The sequence below is a fragment of the Pinus tabuliformis genome, chromosome X (assembly GCF_031772625.1).
Source record: "Pinus tabuliformis cultivar Carrire ecotype Pingquan chromosome X, CPIR1, whole genome shotgun sequence".
Lineage (NCBI taxonomy): Eukaryota > Viridiplantae > Streptophyta > Pinopsida > Pinales > Pinaceae > Pinus > Pinus tabuliformis.
The window spans coordinates 1,162,209,638-1,162,223,339 of record NC_142308.1 but is presented as its reverse complement, the minus strand read 5'-3'; positions in this window follow the sequence as shown (position 1 = coordinate 1,162,223,339).

Below are 13,702 nucleotides of genomic sequence, written 5' to 3'. Positions count from 1 at the left end.
GCTCCACTAAGAAGCTTACTTTGTACCCACCAGCTAAAACTTCATCGGAATTTGAAAACCCCTTATGGTTTGAGGATAGTGATGAGGAACTTACTCAACCTCTCCTAACCCTTGAACAAACTATCACTTTTAAGGAATATATTAAGAATGATTTGATTTGCACTACTATAACTAATCCTCATAATGATTACATTTTTCCATATGATCAAATCTCGGAACAAAATTTTCAAAAAAAAAATTCACCCACTTAGTTGGTATGACGGTTAGATTCCATGGCCTCATAATATATTAACGATCAGACCCAAGCCATTGAAATATATCCTGGAAAAACTCTTAATATCAATGCCCATTTAGAACCATCCTAACAAAATAAATTGATGCAAGTACTTCGGAAAAAAAAAAATGATTTTTCCTCAGATTATACTGATATGAAGGGTATCTCTCCTAACCTCTGCACTCATCATATTTATTTAGGATAAGATGCCCAACCTATTAGACAACCCCATAGAAGGATGAATCCCGCTCTGAAGGACATTGTGAAAGAAGAGTTATCCTATATTTGATAGTAAATGGGTTTCCCCTTTGGTAATTGTTCCCATGAAAAGTGGAAAACGGATAATATGTGTTTACTATCATGATTTAAACAAGGCCAATTTAAAATATTATTTTTCATTACCCTTTATTGACCAAGACTTGGATACCCTGTCTGGGAAGAATTTTTTCTCTTTTCTGGATGGGTTCAATGGATACAACTAGATTCAAGTGGCCCCTAAAGAGTAAAAAAGGACTACCTTCACTTGCCCATGGGGTATGTTAGAGCCTAGATTTGCCTCAGGCTGAAAAGACAAGGTTCTACGTCCACATCAAACCACGCTTAGCCTCATAGCTAGCCCTACGAGGACAAGAGAGGGCTCTTTCCGGGTCAATCTCAGCGAAAGATAATCGATGGGGCTTGAGATGACTGATTTAACAACTGATCTTATGACTAGGTATAAAGTGTAAGGATTTGATTTGATTTTTGGGGGTTTTTGTTGGAAAAAAGGGAAAGGCAAATTCGGGTCCAGGGATGAGGCCAGATTTTTGCAGAGTTCTGATTGGGGCAAGGAAGGCAATCGTTTTGATGCTTTGGATTGAATGAATGGATGGATCATACCGATGAGGGGCTAAGGAGGGCAAGAAGTTCTCAAGAGTCCTCCTCAAACAGGTGAAAACATGTAAGATTAAACAAAATTTCAAGGCAGAGCAGAGCAGTGCAATGAATTCTACCTCAATCACTCATTTGTTTAATTGCAGACGACAAGAGAAGGGAAAATGATACACATAAACATTAGTGAACTTAAAAATACATATAGAAACACACCATCAAAACATAAAGCCACATGGATCCCAACAAGTGCTGCAAAACCTTGGTCTTTCCTTAGCCAAAATTGCAAAAATGAAATGTACAATGAAGTGCCAAGTAATCCCAAGTATCCAACCCTGAAAATGATTTAGAAATTACATGATATAGACTAGCCCAACCCATTCCCTTGCCTCTAGGGGTCGAGCTCATCATTCTAGGAGCTGTTTGAACTAATTCTAAACAAGGAACTGAAATATAGGTAGTCAAACAACTTACTCCTATATGCTAGGAAACTGATTCATTCATTTAATTTTCACCTTTTAGTGAATGAATCCTCTAGAAAAAGTAAATATGTGCCAAAATTACATCATAGTCATCAAGTTACATCAAGATAGATCAATAATTACATCAAAAAGTAAAACTAGTCAAAACTAGGCGAATTTCTGAGCTGTACAGTGAAAAATAGGCAAAAATCCTCTATGCGCCGCGACCAGAATCTCTATGCGTAGCACAACTTTGGAGCTGAATTTGAGGCACTTCCCGAAGTCCAAATTGAGCCTAAGATAGCTCGTTGGAAATCCCTACCTGTCTACCTTCCAACCCAAGTGGAATTTCTAGATTTGGATGTAATTTTCCCCTCCAAAACTTCAATCTCCCAAGACCGCTTCCTGTGTGTCAAAATAGGGGCGGTGAGGTCATTTTCAAGGTGTTTTTGACCCTTTAGGTCACCCAGAACTTGATGAAATCCTTAGGTAATTCATGAGCATGCATAAATTTTCATAAAAAATCCAAAAATTTAAATTTTTCCTCCAGAATATCTCTCAAACGAAAGCGCGCGCAAGGTGGCGCTACGCGTTGGGCAGGAAAATCTATTTTGAAGCCAAAAAATTCAAAATTGACAAAATTTTCTCCAAATTCCTTGAAATTTGGACTGAAGGTCTCTCATCAAGTATCATGCTCAGCCAAAGAGGCTTCGGCCAAGATTCAGAGTCTATCCTCCCTTTTTCGACATTTTAGTGCCCTCCTGGTGCATGCAGTTCAGTGGCAGAATAACTGTCTTGTTCATATGATGTGTCTGTGTCTGCCGCCTCCATGGTGCTGCAATATGTATAACAGGTGTATGTTTTGAAAATGAGAAATAGGTGCTTTGTTTCCTCTGCCAAAGGGAAATGAGGGATTGTGAGGAATATGGGACAGTAGGAAAGTGGGCTGTCAAGTGAGATTAAAGTGAAATAACCAACACTTGACTATGTTTAGGGATGTGGGGTTTGGGAATTTGCTACAAATGATATGGGAGAGGGAGAATGATTAGGGAATAGTAGGTTTAAAGATAGGGAAAATGGGAAACAAGGATATGGGTAGTTTGGGATCATAAGGGAATAGGGGTTGGAAATGATAGTATGATTATAGGGAAACAGGGGATAAATGATTTTGGCACCAAAATCACATTTCAAAACTTAACTTCAAGGCCGTTTTCATAAGAAGTAGGATTTGAATTTCAACATTCAAATTCTCCAAGTCAAATTCCAAAACCACACCAAACAATATTCAAGAGCAATTGCAGGGTCAATCGGACTTACTCGAGGCAAATTGGCGCGAAGACAAATGATAAAACTGGCTGTTGGCTCTATGCGCCATGCACCGGCCCAGCGTGCCACACACGCCATGTGCACCACACCAGTGTATTTTTACACTGTGAAAAAATGCCCAATGCGCCGCGCACGCCATGTGCGCCGCGCACAAACCCAATGCGCCGCGCCACCAAACCCTATGCGTAGTGTATCTTTCAAGAGACTTTTGGAGGCCCCCGGTGTCCAAATTCGGCGCAGGATAGCTCTTTGGAAAGGTAATTGAGTCTAATTTCCAACCCAACTAGAATTTTTCAATTTGGAGTTCATTTTCCCTATCAAAATTCAAATCTCCCAAGACTGGTCAAAATGTGCCAAATGAGGCTGCCTCAAGGCAGAGTGCTGTTGCAGTCAACTTTTGAAGGTCTTCCTCAACTCCAAATTGAGCTCATGATAGCTAATTGGAAATATATTCATGTATAGTTATCATTTGACTCATCAAGAAAGTCATTTGGCCAACCAAGCTAGGAGAAAACTTGATTTTCCCAAGGTCACTTCAGAGGTGCATCAATTCTCCCGAGGCAACTGTATTTTTGACATTTCTCTAAAACCATGACACCTGTGTAAAAAGTGAAGGAGTGTTTTCTTCCTTTTCCTGTTTTGGACAAAAACCTCTCTCATTTTTTCCAAATTCATCTTTCCTTGCTCATAAACATCATCGGAGTAAAACCTATCCGGATGTGTGGAACAAGAGATTTGTCGAAATGAAGCGAAATGAAGGGGATAGGGAGCTTCTAAATTCTTGAGGAAATTTTGGGAAGTAGGGAGGGATGTTAGAAAGTAGGGGAAAGTTTAATCTCAAAAACTAAGTGAGGTGAAGGGGTCCAAAATGGAAAAACACAGGCCTAGCCTAGAAAATAAGGTTTGTAGCAAGAAACTAGGGTTTGTGCGAAAATGAGGAATTTGGGGGATCTCAGTGATGGGAAGTGTTTAATAAGGTACATTAAGGATAGGGGAAGGTGTATGAACATTAGGATACACGTTTTTCTGATGATTTTACCATCCAAGAGAAATTGCCTTCAAAACCCTAGGAGAGGAAAATGAACCTTACCTAGGCACAAGCGAAGCATGAACAAGGTGTAAAATGACCCATTGGAACCTGAGATGATGATGACAACCCTCTGAATGATGGTACACTCAGCTGAATGGTGACATGGACTGACACTTGGACAACTTTGACAGGAGTAAAAGCAAACCCTAGACCTAATACCTAATGACCAAATTTTGCTTGAAGACTCACTGAAATGACAAAATTTGACCTTGACACCTTAAAATCACTTTGTAAGAGCATGTTTGATCACTGGAGGAAGGCCGCAAAGACTGACACTAACAGGGTACATATGCATAATGAGTACTATTTCAGTGACTTCAGTGCTTAACTTATTGGAAATGTGTTATAATGTTATAACAATCATCACATCCATGTGAACTATTTTTCTTGATGTTAGATGAGCCTTTCTCATTTATATGTGTCTCTATTAGGGTAGTATTATAAATTCTCTCTTAGAGGCTTACTCTGTTTCCCCCTTGCAGTAAAATAATATTGATACATCTTTAATTGAACATTCACAAGGCACACTCGCTTGCTCATTCAAAATCACATGCGTTCTTCTCTCGCATGCTAACAGTTGAAGCCAAGGCATATATTTAAGTAAATGGAATTTAGGTCATATTCCAGATGAGACTCCTACACCAAATGATGTGAGGTCTAATTGGGACCTCATATCAGGGAGACCCTCTGTATGTTGGCAGTATCCAGCATCATCAACACACTAGATACCCTATTTTTGTGCACACTTATCATTCGACCATTCGATATCTTATGAAAAAACCTATTACTCATGGTCAAGTGACCAGATGGTTGCTTCTTCTACAAGAATTTGAAATTACAATTATCGATAAACCTAGAAAATAAAATGTCGTCACTGATTTTTTATCAAGACTTTATAATGAAGATACGTCGAATTATGTAGAATATGTTGTTCCTTATGAACACTTGTTCGAATTTTCCACTAAAGTATCGTGGTTCATAGATATTGATAACTATTTCGATGCAAGAAGGATTCCACAACATTTGTGACCTACATAGTCACAAAAAAGCATAATGGATAATGCTAAATACTCCTAGATTTAGGGATATTTATTTAGAATTAAACCTGATCAGGTGGTTAGGCGATGTGTCCACAAGGATGAGATTTATGACATTTTAAAGGCTTGTCATGATAAGCCTTATGGGGGGCACTTCATAGATAAAAGGACAACAACAACAAAAATTGTGACAAGGTTATTATTGGCTAACCATTTTTAGGGATGCAAAGAAATATGTTAGGACCCGCGACAAGCGTGAGAGAATGGGCTAGCCAAGACAGTCTGATGAAATGCCACTTTAGGCTCAAATCATGTTGGAACCCTTTGAGAAGTGGGCCCTCAACTTTGTGGGACCAATTAATCCACCATAAAGGAAAAATATTTACATCCTAGTATGTACATATTATGTAACTAAGTGGGTGGAGGATAAGGCCTTACCAAAGGTGACTGAACAGGTAATGGAAGATTTTCTATATGAAGAAATATTTGTTTAATTTGGTGTGCCTTGAGAAATTATCACAAACCAAGGAACTCAATTCACCTCCAAAATTATTCAAAATATCACCGAGAACTTGATCCGTAAACTATCGTGGATATTCCACCAGACAATTCATTGCAACAAATCTGGGAATATTATATTAAAAATATGAGATTCTACACTATTATAGTTTTATTAAACTTTAATATTTGTATATTTGACTGTAATTAGTGCATGCATGCGAATGGAAATTATGAGAAAAAGTAGAGAATGGAAAAACAAGCTCTCACACACACATAAGACGCAATATATGCTCTCTGGGAAACCCTTTTGGGAGAAAACCCAGATGGAAAGTGAGGCCGCTTCCCTCTCCTTATTTGTCTGGAAATATGGATGCAAGAACAAAGAAGTAATGTTTGTGGCCCATGGGATGCAAAATTACATATATCCTCTCTGTGTGCTCTACCTCTCACCACTCTTGTCTATCTTTTCTCTAATATGGAACAAAATTCTCTCGAAAGAATGGAATGCCTCTTCCTCGTAGTAACCCGGCTATAACATAGCTCGATAGCCTACTAGTGGTTAATTTTGACTACATGAAATCTTAACTAGAGTTACAATATAGAATCTTCTAGATTCTTTTAAATCATAATCACGTGCCTAGCCCCTTTTCCATGAATAATGGGGGCTAACGTGGCATCTTCCCGAGTTATAAGTGTGAAAATAGGAAGGTCAACTTCTAAGTGGCATAACTTTTGAATATGAACTCTGATTGACATGCTTCTTGTGTCATTGGAAATATCTTTGTCTGTAGAATAACATGAAATTGTGTGCATGAAAGCGATAAAGTTTTACCTCCAAAAAATATCGTTTGATGCCTCAAAATTCTCCCAGAAGGTTTCAAACCCATTTTGCCAAATTGGGTCCCGCTAGTAAAAATGGTCCCATGAGTTGATTCCTCCACTTTTTCTACTCCAAATCCATCGATATTTATGAACAAAAATATTCAAATGATCCAATTTGGATTAGAAGTTTAAGATTAAGCATTGGATGTCTACCCCTTACCATCCTCAAGAAAATGGATAGGTTGACACTACCAACAAGGTACTAGAAAATATCCTCACCAAATTTGTACAACATCATAAGAATTGGGACGAAAAGCTTCTAGAAGCCTTGTGAGCTTATAGAATCACCTGAAGGAGCACTATGGGTTTTACTACATATGAATTTGTGCATGGAAAGCAAGTTGACCTCCCTATTTTAGTTGAGATCAAAACATTGAGGAATGATTTGCAAGTAGGCATGGAGCTTTCTGAAGCACAGCAACATCGATTAAATTAGCTTGATGAGCTCGATGAGATTCGATGGGATGTCATTCACCATATGACAGTCATGCAATAACAACGTGTAAAATGGCATGATAAGTTTACAAAGGAAAATAAATTCAAAGCAAAAGACTAGGCTCTTTTGTTCGACTCAAGATACAAGGATTTCAAAGGTAAATTCTATACACAATGGTTGGGGCCTTACGACATTGACATTGTGTTTGATAACTGGCCCGTACAACTTCATATCACTTATGAAGCACAAACACCATTAATGGAAAATAAGCATCGATTAAGGTTGTATCAGAAACCCCAACCAAAAGAATAATTTATTTAGGGGTTAGTAACACAATTTGATATGAAACTCATAGAGCAAGTGGATACTCCACTCTCCTCTACGATCCCTTGATTTTTCTAGTTCATCGATAAAAAAAGGAGGAAAAGATCTGGTAGTGAAAACGTAGTTTCCATGTGCTATCAACACTAGTAATGTTGGAAAACCAGATTCTGGTTGGCAAACTAGAAGTAAATATTTCTAGTTTTGAAAACCCTGAAGAGCGTAATTGAACGAGCTTGTGCTAGAAAACCGAGATTCCAACTAACAAAGTTTGAAAAAAAGAAGTAATTTTAAAATAAAAATATTGACATCATGATTTCTCTTGATGTTGCTTGATATCAATAAAATTCATTTTGCAAGAAGATATGAATATCATTTTCTCATACTATCCTTCAAGAACGAATTTTATAGTGAAGACAAAGAGAGAAAAAATTATGGTATGCCTAACACTAAACCTAATGTGTAATCATTCTATTAAAGAACATTCTTATTATCATTAATCTATTTTCATGTTCTAAGCCCTTCTCCTATCCATCTTACCCACCTAATTTATTTAATTTCCACTTCCTATCTAATAACCCAACTTGACCTTACGTTATTTTTCATACCATACTATCCCTTATTCCTAACTATTTATGCTTAACATGACACTTTGTATCATGACTTGACATTGGTATTAATTTATTGTAATACCCTGCCTAAACTTCCCACACCCTTACATCAATTGTTTCAATGGTATTTCACCCTTGTGGCCACCCTCGAGACTTACTAATCAAATTACGTGGCATGTAATGTTCCTATCCCACATTTCATAATGATCACATTGTTTTGCAGTCGTATTATTTCACAACATCATTTTGCAACATGCGGTGGCGATAAGTCCCAATGGTAATACTCTGATCATAATGGTTGGGGATTCAAAGCAAGTGGGCAATAATGAGTTTTAATGTGGAGGAATTGACATTTGGAGTTTTGAATTAATGCCATAGCAAGTTGTATTCAGTCCATTTGAAGTAAAGTAACATACAATAACAGTGTCTATAGGAAAAATTACTGAAGAGTGAAAATGGGTGGAATGATAGTGAGGAAGGAGCCTGACAGTGAAAAAAATTTCAAGGCTAATCCAGTTGGTTGGGATATCTTTGTGCATGCTCAATGTGCTTTGTTTTTGGAGAAATTTTAGGGTTTTGACACCCTAATTGCAATGGAATTTTATAAAACATTTGATGGGGAGAAGGCCTTGGTTCGCACCATCACCATCCCAGTGAATGAAGAAACCTTGTTCGCGAGTGCTGGGCTCACTATGACCAGTGAAAAATGGTATAAGAACTTGAATATTACGACTGAGAGTTGGTACCCCTTTGTAGAAGACCTTGCGTCATTGCCCGACTTGAAGCAGGGAGTTAGGAAAGAGCTTTTTCAATCAGTATGGCAAGATGTCATATACTTTATTCAAAAAATTGTCACATGTGACGGTCATTACAATAAAGTTTATCATTATCATATCCAGATTTTAATGCATCTAGCTAGAGTAAAATCGATGAATATGTTTTATTTCCACCTCAATAGGTTAACCAAGATGGCCGCAATGATAGAAAGTAAAGAACCTAGAATTAGCTTTGTTCCACCAGGGACTTATTAGGATTATTGTCATAGATGAGTTAACCAGAATGGGGCTCATGTGGGGACCTTTTTCACAAGGTGGAAAGTTGAAGCCACGAGCATCTGTCTGACCTCTCACAAAGAAAATGGAACCTATATAAGGGGAAAACAGAATTTAATATTCCATTGTTGAGCTCTAAACGATGTTACCTTACTAGGGAATCCCGAAAAGGAAAGGGAAAATAAAGCTAGGATAACCTTGTTAACATTATGGGTGATAGCGAAACAGGACCATAAACAGGATCGGATTATGGACCCAAGGATATGGATGTAGGAGACACATGTGTTGAAAATTTTGTAGTATACAGTTAAGGTGATTGTCTGTTTTAGGAGGAGATAAAATTTCATGTTGGAGTTGTCGATGACAAAGGGAAGAAACTAAAAGGTAAGGTTGCAGTCATGCTTATCAAACTTTGTTGAAACAAAATAAAAAACTTTTGTTGTAAAACTAGAGCTTAAAGGGTAAATTAAGTAGACTCAATCCAAAATTTCATAATATGGATGATCTATTAAAAGTAATTGATGAGGTGAAGGGCCCGAGGCCAAAGCCACTCATTCCCAAGAATGTGCGACAGAGGCACAACATGTCATTAATGTTATCCTTGATGATATTTTACCTAACACATATGCAATTTTACAACTTAAAACTGATCTTCTGAGTTGACAGAAGGATGAATTATTTGATTTGGGGGTGATTAAAAAAGATAATCATCAATAGGTAATTGAGAAAATCAAGAAAAGATGGTTCACCATGTACTTGGGCCAAGAGGCCAAGTGGGGTAATGAAATTAAAAGATGGAAGAACAAGCCTTAAAAGAAGAGGAGCTTAAAAATTTTGTAGTCAAATTGGCCATGCAAGGGTTTACTACCTGAATTCCTTTGCGGATATATTCCATCTATTTACATGAGCCTTGGGTTATATTTCAACTACAAATAATCACAGCAAGGAAATCTTATCATATTTTTCAGCCTCAATATTTTCTAGACATATATGTGTATGTTGACAACTCTAATCAAAATCTGTTGTGTGAGTTGTAACTTTTTAATTTTATTTTACTAGATAATTCTAGGTGGAATCCGAACCCATTTGTATGGGATATTCATCTTTCAATATAAGGAATCTTAGAATTTTTATGCAGCAATGGAGAAAGCCTCGAATATTGTAGTTAGAGAGGAGTACCCTCTAACAAGGTTGATTCGAGATGGTGTTAACAAGTTAAGGATGAATCTAGGACACACAACAACCATTGTACACAACCAATGGTTGGATGTTACTGAGTACAGGGAATTGTATAGGGCCGATACTTGTAAAGTTTTATTGATTGCTCAAGATTTGTGGAATGATATTCTGTGGTACCTCCAACAAAAGATTTTGATGGGTTACCCATATTTTTTCCTGGCACTAAACACGGTTGAGTTTTAATGTCATTCTTTGATGAAATATGGAGCTCGTTGGATAGAGTTAATATTTCACTTTCCAGCACTCTGGTGCCTGACCTAGAAAGAATTTGAAAGGTTCTTTGGTTATTATTACTTGGGTGAATTCAACCATTCATCCTACTCCTAGAGTAGTGTACATGTGGGAATTCCTAAAGGAGAGGAAGAGGATTCATGACGACATGCATCAAGCTCAGTAGGGAGGTGTGTTGAGCTGAAAATGAACCATTTTTGCTGCAAAATCAGTTCCCCTTTCTTATCTTTTTCCTTCCCAAGTGATTTAAAGCCTATGGTTACCACAAGCTATTAATCTATAAGCATATGTCTCATTAGTTTTGTATTTTTCATTATGAAGAAGCTAGGAATTAGTTAAAGAGTGCTTGTTGTTTGAAAATTCACTAATTCATAAATAAAGTCACTAATTCTCATTGATTCAAGACCATAGGCATCTTTTATGAACATATGTTTTGAAGTGTTGAAAGAGAAGAGTGGCTAAAAGGCAGCTCTCTAGGGAATTGGCATCCTCATTATGGATTGTTATCTTTATCTCTTTTAGTTGTTATTTGTAGCCAATCAAGAAAATGAGTTACTCATCTTAATTATATTTGAACTGAGGGAAACAATCTGTGTCATGAAGTTTTATTATATCAATAGTTTAGATGCATTGGTGCGCATCAATTGATGTGTCACCAAGGCTCTTCATCAAAAATGATATGTAACTATGTTTGGTCTGGATTTAGAAAGTTAGGAGCAATATTGAATAGTGTCTATTAGTTGTATGTGGTTGAGATTTCTCCCCCTCGACTTATAAATATGTATGAACTCTAATGAATGGAGGAGGCTGGTGAATATTATTTTTTTAATAATACATTTGCTCGTGAATGCATACTTCTTTCTAATGAGTTCCTATGTGTAATTGAGCTTCAGGCACAAGTCATATCCTCGAGTTTGGGCCCGCTCGAGGTAAGGCTTGTGAACATTTACTTTTCCAATCATTTGAATAATGTACATGCCTTTTCTTGCAAATTCAGTTTGGTTAAAGTTCAATAGATTTGTGATCAACCGAATAGATTTAATTGTGTGCTTAAGTATAGTTGGTGTGATTTTAATTTCGATTTTTTTTGGGCCTTGTTTTGTCCTTGAGTGTGCTTTAAAAGTGGTTGCACAATTGTTGCGAAATCAATAGTCTCTGCTGCGAAATTAGCAGACTACTACAAAATAATATTTGTATAGGAAAACCTGATAAATAAATGATCCTACTTGTAAGACATTTACTCCTGTAATTGGGTAAACTTATGACTATAACAATCATAATAGTTTGACATGTCTTAATCCTGATTTCCACCACTTGTAGGTTTCATGCACATCCATACTCTTAATAGGAATTATAATACTATGCATATAACATAGGGACCCTCATGAGTTAACAAACCCTAGTTGACAATTAAATAGACACGTGAATCACTCTTGAAATAAATATGCATACATTAACTTCGTTAGTGCCAAAGAAAAGAATCATGTATCTTGTTGGATATGCAAATAGCTTCACTTGGCAAGGAATTGTTTGATCAAGAAGAAGGTGGCTACTTTGGAGCATCAACATGTAGCTAAGGTTGGGATGTTACAAGTACTATGAGAAATATCTTCCCATAAGAATAAATCAAAAAGGAAGGGTAAGGAGAAAACCCAATTGGATTTTGTTGGAGTAGAGTTAGGAAGCATCCAAGTGATAGTGATGGAGATAATGGAGCTACCCACAACTTTGTCAAGGAAAAAATAGCAAGGAAACTTGATCTTAGGGTCAAGCCTAAGAAGGCATATTTTAAGGCAATTAATTATGGAGATATCTGAGTGATTGGTTAGATTGATAATGTACCTATTTGCATGGGGTATTAGTAGGGAAAGGTGGACCTTAGAGTGGTGCAACTTGATGACTATGACCTAATTTTGGGGCAGGAATTGTTTTATTGATGAGAAATTTGTCTATCTTCCTCATATAGGGCATATATTCATTTTGTTAGGACTTGAGCCAATCATAGTGAAGACTCAAAGAGGAGACACAAATACAATAGTGAGGATGGCCACCATCTTTGGGAATGAATAATTTTTTTTTGGTACTACATGTAGAGATCTAAGAAATAATGATATGGAGTATCTTCTCTCATGACATGTACAACATGTCTGATTTGACAATAAAGTTAGAGAAGTTAGATAAGAGGAAAGGAAAATCAAAGCACATAGAGGAAACTAGGATGGCAACAATGGTTCAAAGATGTGACCAAGGAGAGGTGCCTTGGTATGTTGAGGTCGATACATCGACATTGAGCCCAGGATGTTGGCCATGATATCTAGAGCTTGAGAGACTTTTTAAGGAAGTAGAGGGCAAGATAGGGTCATATCCTCCTTTGTTGACTTACATTAAAAGGAATTATGGAGGAATGCTTCGAAGAGATCTGATAGGAGATGAGGGTGGGGGTCACCTTGACCAACGCTCCTTTTTATCTCATTGTACCATTAGGAGATGGCTCATTGTTAGAGTCTAATGGTGAACCAAGATCATTTGGGTAGCTAGGGTGGTGCCTCTATAGCAACAAAATGGTGGAGTCACGATGATTTGAGATCAATGATATTGCATTGTAGGACATGAGCTCTTATGGAGCTTGGTGCGACAACTATTCTAGCCACCTAATTAATCAAGCCTCGTGAGGGGATTCAAGACATGCCAATATGTAGGAGCAACTTCTAGAGATGTAGTTAAAGATAACATCTAGAGGGACTGACGATAACCAATGGGAGATGACTAGAGGGTTGTGGTTGGACTATTGCTGGGACATAAATAAATTTGAGTGGGGGAGGAAGTTAGGCCCTAGAGTTTTACATTCCTTTAAACGATGTGTGTTCCATGGGTGACATATCCATCACATAATTTTCAAGAATATATCACAAGAAATGTGATGAAAGTGGAGGTTGGGTGAAGACGTGCCAACATGAGGTGTTGAAAAGCCAACACTTGGGTTTTTCGTTGGGCACATGTGGGCAACTTGGTTACATGGTGGATGAGAGTGATCGAGAACCCAACTTACCCTAATGATGGGTGAGGAGGCTTGTGAAGACACCATGAGGGGAAGCATGGATGCCCTAAGACACCGGCCAAAACAACCCAAAATAGTGACCAAGTGGTAAACGAGGTTGGCCTGGGATGAGTTAGAGTTGTGCGAGGGTGCCATGGTGGAAAAAATGATGATTCGAGCCCCCAAGATGAGATGCGACAAGACGAGGGCATCAAACGGGCGAGACAAGATGGGTGAGTTGTGGGCATCATCCAGCAAGACAGGACGAGGGCATTGGCTAGGTGGGAAGAGATGCACAAGCCAAAGGCGTTGGCTAGGAGAGATGAGAGGGGTA